Genomic DNA, 10,067 nt, shown 5'->3' with positions numbered 1-10,067 from the left:
ATCAGGCTCTGTGCTGACAGCTCAGAGCCTGGAGCCTGCTTCCGGTTCTGTGTCTCCTTCTCTCTCTGCCCCTCCCCCTCTCATGCTCTGTCTCTCTCTGTATCAAATATAAATAAAACATTAAAAATAAATAAATAAATAAAGTGCTTCTTGACCATAGGGAAAGGGAAGGAAAAATAGATTACCAACAGAGAGGGAGGCAAACCATAACAGACTCTTAAATACAGAGAACAAACTGAGGGTTGATGGGGATGGGGGGTTGGGGGTGGGGAAAATGGGTGATGGGCATTGAGGAGGGCACTTATTGGGATGAGCACTGGGTGTTGTATGTAAGCGATGAATCATGGGAATCCACTCCCGAAGCCCACAGCACACGGTGTACACTATATGTTACCTAATGTGATAACAAATTACTAAAATAATACTACTAATAAATTTAGGGGCTCCTGGGTGGCTCAGTCGGTTAAGTGGCTGACTTCGGCTCAGGCGACGATCTCACGGTTCATGAGTTCGAGCCGAGCCCCACGTCGAGCTCTGTGCAGACAGCTCAGAGCCTGGAGCCTGCTTCAGATTCTGTGGCTCCTCTCTCTGCCCTTCCCCTACCCATGCTCTGTGTCTCTCAAAAATAAACAAAAAAAAATTTTTTAAACAAAAAACAAAAACAAAAATTTAAACCAAAGAAGAAGGGAAAAATAATAAAGAAATAAATAAATAGTGTGCTCCTCCACTAGGGAGGACCCACAGAGGCTGAGCTCTCTGTGAGGTGCTTGGAACTTGAAGTTTCCGGCTCACACCAGCTATTTTATTTTTTAAAATTTTCTTTCCTTTTTATTTGCATTCCAATGTAGTTAACATACAGTGTTGTATCAGGATGAGCTATGTTAAGTTAATTACACACACAGATTCCTGCTAATGTGACAGGAGAAAATGCTCTCTCTTCAATTTGCACTTGTTTGTTTTCTGCCAAGGTCCAACTTGTTAACTAGTGGTTTTCATCTTACACCAGTGGCCTGCTCTCACCGCTCCTAGAACAACCAGAAACACAAGTGCTTCCCGGTCCCCCTGGCACCTCAGACAGCATCGCCATGTGTTTGATAAGTCTCTGGTCTTGGATGTCAGGTGTCTCAGTGAGATTTCCTAGTGACAAGAAATAGAGAGCAAACCCAGCTAACAATGTGGGGAACTTTTATTCCATTCTGTGTGTTTTTGGAAACATCTCAGGCAGCTCACAGAATCATCACAAAGGCTGGGAAGGCAGTACAGGGCTTCACGATGGGGAGATAGGCAAAACCCAAGGGCAAAGAGCAGTGAAGGACCAGCAGGGCCACACCCCTGCGTGGTCTGGTGAGGACCTGGGACGCCTTGCTGGGAGGCCTGGTGCCGCCTTGGCGCTACTGCTCAGACTCTCCGTTCTCCCTTCACAGGGCAGCCAGCTGACCGCACTGGCCACCAGGCACCAAGGGCAGGGATAGTAAAGGTCTGTCATTCCTGTCCTGGGGAACGGGAGGCAAGGAAATGCCTTCACTCCATGGAGAATAAAGCATCTTCGTGTCCATAAGACCAACAATCAACAGCCGCTGTTTATCGGATTTTGCTGATGGGGTTATGTAGAAGCAAGAACCCTGGTGAACACATCAAATGCTGTTATTAACTCTTTCTCTTTACCTTTTTTAAATGTTTATTTTTTTGTGAGAGAGAGAGGGAGAGAGAGATTGAGACAGAGCATGAGTTGGGCAGGAACAGAGAGAGAGGGAGACACAGAATCTGAAGCAGGCTCCAGTCTCTGAGCTGTCAGCACAGAGCCCAACATGGGGCTTGAACTCATAAAGTGAGATCATGACCTGAGCCAAAGTCAGACGCCTAACTGACTGAGCCATCCAGGTGCCCCAAATGCTGTCATTAACTCTTAAAATGACCCTCTAAGATTGATATACTGTCCCTGTTTTGTTTTGTTCTTTTTAAAAAATTTTTTAAATATTTCTTTATTGTTGAGACAGAGCAGGGGAGGGACAGAGAGAGAAAGAGACACAGAATCTGAAGCAAGTTCCAGGCTCTGAGCTGTTAGCACAGAGCCCGACACGGGGCTCGAACCCATGAACTGCGAGATCATGACCTGAGCTGAAGCCAGACGCTTAACCGACTGAGCCACCCAGGCGCCCCTACTGTCCCTGTTTTGTAAGTAGGAAAAAAAGTACTGAGGCCCAGAGTGGCTCTTTCATTTTTCCGGGGCAGACGTAAATGTTGGAAGCAGAAAGCAAACCCAGCTCTACCTGACACTAAAGTCACCAGGCTTTCTAGGTGGTTGAGGGAACAATCACAGCACCCGCCTCCCCACCCAGAGAGCGCATAGCAGAGTGCAGCCCCAGAGCCCCTGACTAGATCCACTCTATCAAGATCTCAGATGTTCTTCAAGGTCCAGGATGGCTCCGAACACAACCACTTCACGCCTGATTGAGGTAAGGAAGCTTTTGCCAGGTGTTTTCGTCATGGCCTCTTATTTAGCCAGAAAAAAATGTATAAAATATGCATTTAAAAAGATATTTTGGGGTGCCTGGATGGCTCAATCGATTGACCATCTGACTTCAGCTCGGGTCGTGGTTTGTGCATTCAAGCCCCACATGGGGCTCCTGGCTCCTGGCACAGAGTCCGCTTTAGATCCAATATCTCCCTCTCTCTCAGCCCCTCCCCTGCTTGCTCTCTGTATCCTTCTCAAAATAAAAGCAAACTTTAAAAAAAACTAAAAAGATGGGGCGCCTGGGTGGCTCAGTTGGAAGCATCCGACTTCGGCTCAGGTCATGATCTTATGGTTCATGGGTTTGAGCCCCATGTCGGGCTCTGTGCTGACAGCTCAGAGCATGGAGCCTGTTCCGATTCTATATGTCCCCCTCTCTCTGCCCCTCCTCCGCTCATGATCTGCCTCTCTCTGTTTCTCAAAAATAAATAAATGTTAAAAAAAAGTTTTAAAAACAAAAAGAAAATTAAACTGGTAGAATATCATCTGAATTTAGTGAGGGGAGATTTCAACAACTGATAGAGTTTGGCACTGAGTACAAAGAAAATGAAGTGAATGAAGGGGTGGTGGATAATTATTCACTCCAGGAGAAAATAAAAAACTTGTGCATGAAATGGGAAATAATCACAGCCTATCCATAGCTCAAGGTATAAACACATGAGAATAATGTTTATCTAGTGGCAATATTGTCAACACCTGCTGCTTCTCTAACCAGATTCTCATATGGCTACCCTGGGGGCCAAAAGAGTGAGAGGGTTGTTGGGAACAAGAAGGAGCCATAAAAATTGAAGGTGGATATTTCTGATGATGGAGAAGACTCCCTTTCCTAACTTGCGCCACCATTTGACTCTTGGAGCTATTTGAATGAATAAGGTTACTAGAAATTAAAACTGCCCTGATGCCTATCTTAAAATGTACAAGCTCAGGCAGGCAGACACAGGAAGCAAAGCAAAGTAATAAACAAAGAATCCAGGATCCTAAAAGAAAACTCTAGTAGTAGACAGGGAAGGAAAGAGTACAGGCAGATAAAAGGAACAGTGGTGCTTCCAGAAATGGGCACAGGACAAAAGGGAGACTTCCTTAAACTCATCCAGGAAACTGGTATACAGAACATAATCTTTGAACTTGACCTTCAGGATACAGCCCTGTTCTCTAGAGAATGTGGCAAAGGATGGAACGCAAAGCAGCCATGGCTCCCCACCCCTTGCTCTGCTCGTCTCCACCCTTTGCTCCACCCTCCAGCCCCACTCCTGTCCCTCAAGACTCCCTGCCCAGAGGGCTCGCGGAGATCAGACGGGCTGAGGGGACTCGGATGTGCCTCAGAGCCAGCAGACAAACCTGGCTTTACTTTCGCTCCCCATATGCTCTAACTCCCGTCACGGTCACGGCTATGATATCTGGGCACCCCGCTCAGCCGACCCACCTGCACAACTTCACCAGACATTCCACACTCAGCCAGTGGTGCCGGAGTAAAGCTGCAGAGAAAGGGAAGGTATTAGGGAGAATTAAGGTGAGGAAGTGACTCAGCCCAACAAAAGCCTGCAGGCACCCAGAGGAGTTCTCCAGAGCAGGGGCGGCTGCTTGTTTGGACTTTCAAGCGAGCTTGGGAGTGTCCCTGAAATGTGATGCGCCGCAGCCCCACTGAGCCCTGGGGTGGGAGGAGAGAGTGGGGGGCTCTTGCCCTTGCCCTCCCCTGGCCCCCAGAGCATCCCTGGTGGGTGGGGAGCCTTGGATTTGGCAAGCAGGCTGGTTTCTTTCTCTTGGATCTGTTTGCCTTGTGCAGAGTGGAGCCAGGTTGCGGAGGTGACTCTAAGGAGTGCCTGCCTCTCCCCGACACCTCCAGCAACCACTCACCCACCGAGAAGACAGGATGGAGGGTGGACCTTTGGGCTTGGCAGGCAGCGGAAACCAGCCTCTTGGGTTTCATGCAGGGAGCTGCTGTTGTAGAGAATGTGCTGTCTTACACTCAAATGACCTAAATTCAAGCTGTCAAGCTAAGAAAAGATACTAGCCTAGTGGATACTACTTCTTCATCAAACAAACCCTGGGAAACAAAACTACCTCATCCATTTGTGGTCAAATCCATTCATCCATTCATTCCATAAACATTCTGATATGCCACGGTCTGGGTTCATTTAGCAAGAATTCTATAAAGTAAACCACCTTACACCCATTAGAATGGCTACTATTAAAAAAACAACAGAAAATAACAAGTGTTGGCAAGGCTGTGATCCAGCATTTTCTGAGTACATGCCCGAAAGATTGAAAAGCAGGGTCTGTGTGGCGCCTGCGTGTCTCAGTCAAGTGTCTGACTCTTGGTTTTGGCTCACGTCATGATCTCCTGGTTCATGGGCTGTGTGCTGACGGCATGGAGCCTCTTTGAGATTCTCTCTGTCCCTCTCTCTCTCTCTGCCTCTTCCCCCCTCATGCTCTCTCTCACTATCTCAAGGTAAGTAAATAAACTTTAAAAAAAAAAAAGGAGGGTCTTGAAGAGATATTTGAACACCCTTTTTCATAGGAGCATTACTCAGAATCACCAAAAGGTAGAAAAAACCCAAGTGTCAAGATGGATGAACTGATAAACAAAATGTGCCATGTACATATACGGGGATATTCAGCCTTAACAAGGACGGAAATTCAGACACATGATACAACATAGTTGAACCTCAGGGACATTATGCTAAGTAAAAGAAGCAAATTATAAAGAGACAAATGTTGTGTGATTCCAGTTATATGAAGTACTCAGAGTAGTGGAATTCATAGTCACAGAAAGAATGGCGATCGCCAGGGGCCGAGGGGATGAGGAACGGGAAGTTGTCCTTCAAAAAGACACAGTTCCTTCCACCAACATATCCAGATAGAGCTGGGAGGGGAGAGGGGAATAATGCTACACATAGGGACCAGGGACAGCATGTGGAATATTTGTTGGAAAGTGTGGTAAATAAGAATGCACACAGTATAGGAAAGCACAGAGGAAGAAGCATTTCATTTTGCTTAGGGGTGGAGATGGGGGTGGGTTCTGGGAGGAAAGGACATTTGAGCGGCACCCTTGACGGTGAGTAGGGTTTGGCCAGAACCAGAAAATTCTGGTTATCTTTACATCAGTTTTTAGGACTCTCGGAAAATCCCATGACTCTTTTGAGCCTCAGTTTCCTCATCCATAAAATGACAAAAATACCACCATTGTAAGGGTGCCATGAGGATTAAATGAGAGAATGTGTATATCAAGTCTCACACAGGAGTTGGCATAAAATACAGTATTTAATGGTAACTTCCAGTGTTGTTACTATTCTCTTCACCATTATTGTCATTATATTTTGATCCATGTTGGGAATGGTTGAAGATAAAGCTAAAAAGGAAGGTCAGTGTCAGATTAGGTTTCGAACAGCCTAAAGTTTAGTCATATTTTCCCAGCACTTAGGAGCCTTGGAAGGCTTTTGGGAAAGAGACTATGTGGGATGTTAGAACTGAATGTGTTTGAAGTCAAGTTCGTATATTTACCTTCTGTTTACCTGGGCTGGATGTGTGGGCTCCTAGGCCATCCCATCTGGGTTTCAGCGCCATATTTATGGATAAGAGGGCACTTAAGTACCAGTTCCAGGGGGGCCCCAGGAAAAAAGCCCTAACTTCAAAAAACAGGGGTAGAGGACCCAGAGAGGAGGATGGCACAACTGTAATTGGGGAAGAAAACTTACTTACTTAGTTTATTTTCAAAATGAAGTGAGACTTTAATCAATGTTCTTGCAAGAGCAGGTGTGTCTGATGGACAGGCAGTCACGGCAGACAATTTATCTCATAGCGTGCAAGTCCTTCCCCTGGTTCCTCATTGCCTGAGTTACAGGTTTGCCCAGATGTCACCTCTGCCCACATAAGGCAAAAAGTAGTCTGATTGGAACAAATGTACATTGCCTGAAGTGACACAAAGACTTTCAGTCCCTCCTTTGTGCATTGGCGCATGCTCATTGCAAAGCCCGCAAATAAGCCCTCGAAATGGAGAGGGGAAGAAGGACCAGGAAGTGAAATGTCCAAGTGCTTGGGACTCTATTTTGGAAGGGGGGGCAGGGGAATTCATACATATTTCCAATAGGTTGTAAACCTACTGTTAACTAGACAGCATGGCTTTTATTTGGTAAGAAAACTTACTTTAAGGGGTGCCTGGGTGGCTCAGTCGGTTAAGCATCTGACTTAGGCTCAGGTTATGATCTTGTGGTTCACGATTCAAGCCCCACATCAGGAGACTGCAGCCTAATTCAGAATCTGTGTCTTCCTCTCTCTCTGCCCATCCCTTGCTTATGCTGTCTCTAAAAAATAAATAAAAACATTTTTTTATAGGATGACTTTGCACTCCATGTCTTTTTCTTTTTTTTTTAATGTTTTTTTAATTTTATTTTTGATACAGGGAGAGACAGAGCATGAGAGGGGGAGGGGCAGAGAGAGAAGGAGACACAGAACCGGAAGCAGGCTCCAGGCTCTGAGTTAGCTGTCAGCACAGAGCCTGACATGGGGCTCGAACCCACAAACGTGAGATCTGACCTGAGCCGACTGAGCCACCCAGGCGCCCCAATAAAAACATTTTAAACATTTAAAAAAGAGAGAAAAGAAAACTTACTTTAAAACTGGCCATGTGGGCACCACAGTTTCCTAAGTGAACAGATAGTATAGCTTGCAACACTTAAGAATGTGTTCTTGTTAAATATATATTTTTCTTTCCAACATTTAGTGTTGTGAAACATGTGTGCATGTATGTTTGTATGGTGAGGACATGGCAGACCTGTTTGGAAGCACTCTTCTGAGCAAGTACATCTTTGGAAGAGATTGTTCATTGTCCTACAAATCCATTCTCTCTTCTTTCTTATAGTTGGGCATGTGGGCACAAGAATAAAGACTATATTTCCTAGTATTACTTGCAGTTAGCCACTGGGATGGAAGAGAAAGTATCTTGTGTACCTTTCAGAAAGTGCATTCAAAGAAAAAGGGGTGAACTTTATTTTCCTTTCATCCTTGTGCCTGGAATGTAGATCTGATGGCTGGAACTCATGCAGGCTCATGGGTGTTTAAGCAGTTCATGTCATGTGCAGAGGAGAGTGGAACAAGATAGAAGAAACCATGGAGCATTATACCAACCTAGACAGCTGATCTGGGTTCTTCAGTTATGTGGGAGAGGAATATACTTGTAGTTTAATCTGCTATTTGTGGGGTTTTGTCATTTACAGCAAAACAATCTTTTTTGTTTCTCTGTTTAGAAGGAGAAAGAGAGTGAGCAGGGGAGGGCCACAGAGATTGGAGGGAGGGAATCCCAACTAGCCTCCACGCTGTCAGCGCAGAGTCCCACACAGGGCTCAAACTCTTGAACCATGTGATCATGACCTGAGCCAAAATCAAGAGTCAGATGCTTAACCGACTGACCTATTCAGGTACTCTAGGGAGAGAGGGGCAGAGGGAGAGAAAGAAAGAATCTTAAGCGGGGTCCATGCTGTCAGTGCAGAGCCTGATGCAGGGCTCAATTCCATGACCCTGGAATCATGACCTGAGTGGAAATCAAGAGTCGGATGCTCAACCAACTGAGCCACTCAGGAAAACACAGCAAAAAAGTCTTAACTGTCATAGCCAATAAACTCTGGGTTTATTCCCTTTGGTGGCCTTTCTGAACAATGTTTGCTCTTAGCTTCTCTCAAACTCTCAGCCTGATGAAAGGAAATTCAATTGGTGTTACAGGCCTGTGTGAGAGAGACCACCCTGGTACCGTGGCGTGAGAGGAACTCCAGGTGAGAATGCCGAGAAGCAGCCGAACCACTTCAGAAAACAGTTAGGCATTACCTGGTAAAGTTAAAAATCGCATACCCGTGACCTGGCCATTCCCCTTAAATATGGGAAAGAGATTTGTGCACCCGTGCATCAATCAGGAGTCACGTCCAGCAGCCTTGTTAGCAATCATCGAAGACTGGACACAATCCAAATCACCATCAACAGGAGAATGGCTACGCAAATCGGGGTGTGTTTACACAATAGAACTGACCATGCTACAGGGAGAAAGAATGAACCACCGCAAGCATCGACATGGGCAAAACTCCAAAGAAAATCAGCTTGCAGAAACGCAGTGAGGCACAGAAGAAATGTGCAATCCTAGAAAATTCAAAACCAGGACAGTCTAGACAGTGTGTTGTTTCGTGATATATATGCATATCATACATAGGTATATATAGCCAAACTTTAGAGAAAAGCCGAAAATGGTTTTCACCAGATTCCAGATGGAGGTTGGAAGGGCGCAGAGGGGGTGATGGGCTGTCATGGAAGGAGCACAGGAGGCCTTTGAGGTCTGGTGAAATGCTCTTTCTTCCCCTGGAGGGGCAGGAGAGGGAGGGACCGGGCGTTTGCTCTGGCATTAGGCTGTAAACTATACACATCCATTTTCTGCTCTCCTCTGAATGTGAGCAAGACAGGGAGGGAGGAAGAGTTAAGGCTCTATTTTGACAGTGCAGGGGAGAGGGGGAGAATGCCTTTTCCCTCTTCCTTCCCCGTCAGCAATAATGACTCATTCCACCACCATTTAGCACTTACTCCATTCTGCTTGAATTACTCTGAGCTGTTAACACGTCTGTCTCCCTCTGTCATTAATTTATTCGTTCAGCTGACAATTACTGAAAGTCCTCAAAGTGTCAGCAGGAGGGAGGGGGTGACAGGACAGAGTTAGCCAATAAAGATGAACAAACCTGGCATCTGGAGTCTGGTCGGGGACACACACAAGCCTCCAACAATGTGGCCACCTTGGCCCTGTGCCTTCAGGGTTGGGCTCCAGAGAGGCGGCAGTGTTGGAGTTCCAGGGAGTGACGTACCTGAGAGGCTGGATGGGGTCCCTGCAGCTCCGTGTCCCTCACCTCCCAGCAAAGCCGCAGGGCCACTCAGAGCATTGGTCAGGGCCGGTGTGCAAGACAGCGGGAGGCTCTGCAAGCTTAGGGTGCACGCTGCCTTCCAAGAGTCCCGGTCTGGGGTTCACTGTTTGCCAGGCTGGGGTAAGAATCGCCGGGGGCGTTGGTTAAAACCTCAGGCCGCTGCCCTGGAGGAGGGGTCTAAGCTGGGGCTCCCGAATCTGGATGTCAAATCCTCTCCACTGTGTGGCGTGTGTTGTCCAAGGGGACGTACACTGGGGGGATGAGCAGGGGGACCTCTTCGTTTCCAGGAAGGTGCTAGAGCTCAGATGGAGAAGGCCTTATTCACGTCTATCCTCTCGGTTCCTCCCTTTGGGGTTAAAGAGCGTTTGTGGAATCAAAATGATGGAAGAATGAATGAGACAGAAGCCAGCATATCTGTGGAACTAGGAGAATCGTGCTCCCAAACTCAGAACGCCCCAGAGGTGCTTCTGTTAGTGTAAGGCTGAACCAAACAGACGCCATGACAGGCTTTGTTTCCCCTCTAAACTGGAAGGCCTAAGGTCAGTTGCTCCGGAACCATTAGGCAGTTACACATTGCCTAGAGAAGAGACCACTTTGCGGTATCCAATCTGGAAAGCCCAGCTACCTCTCCCCACATTCCTAAGGGTGTGACCTGCAGATGGGAA

General features: G+C 46.7%; 1 long non-coding RNA gene across 1 annotated transcript; it reads right to left on the bottom strand.

The window, feature by feature from the left end:
* Window positions 1-1,183: 1,183 nt before the first annotated feature.
* On the bottom strand, window positions 1,184-9,417 carry LOC115272531. Its single transcript, XR_003900398.1, has 3 exons — window positions 9,346-9,417; window positions 3,936-3,987; window positions 1,184-1,622 (listed from the first exon to the last, which is right to left on the bottom strand). It is a non-coding gene; the product is annotated as an uncharacterized LOC115272531 (long non-coding RNA).
* Between the last annotated feature and the right edge of the window lie 650 nt (window positions 9,418-10,067).

Source organism: Suricata suricatta, chromosome 2 (genome assembly GCF_006229205.1).
Source record: "Suricata suricatta isolate VVHF042 chromosome 2, meerkat_22Aug2017_6uvM2_HiC, whole genome shotgun sequence".
Classification (NCBI taxonomy): domain Eukaryota; kingdom Metazoa; phylum Chordata; class Mammalia; order Carnivora; family Herpestidae; genus Suricata; species Suricata suricatta.
Note: the sequence above shows the minus strand (reverse complement) of the source record. Positions and strands in the feature narration are given on the sequence as shown.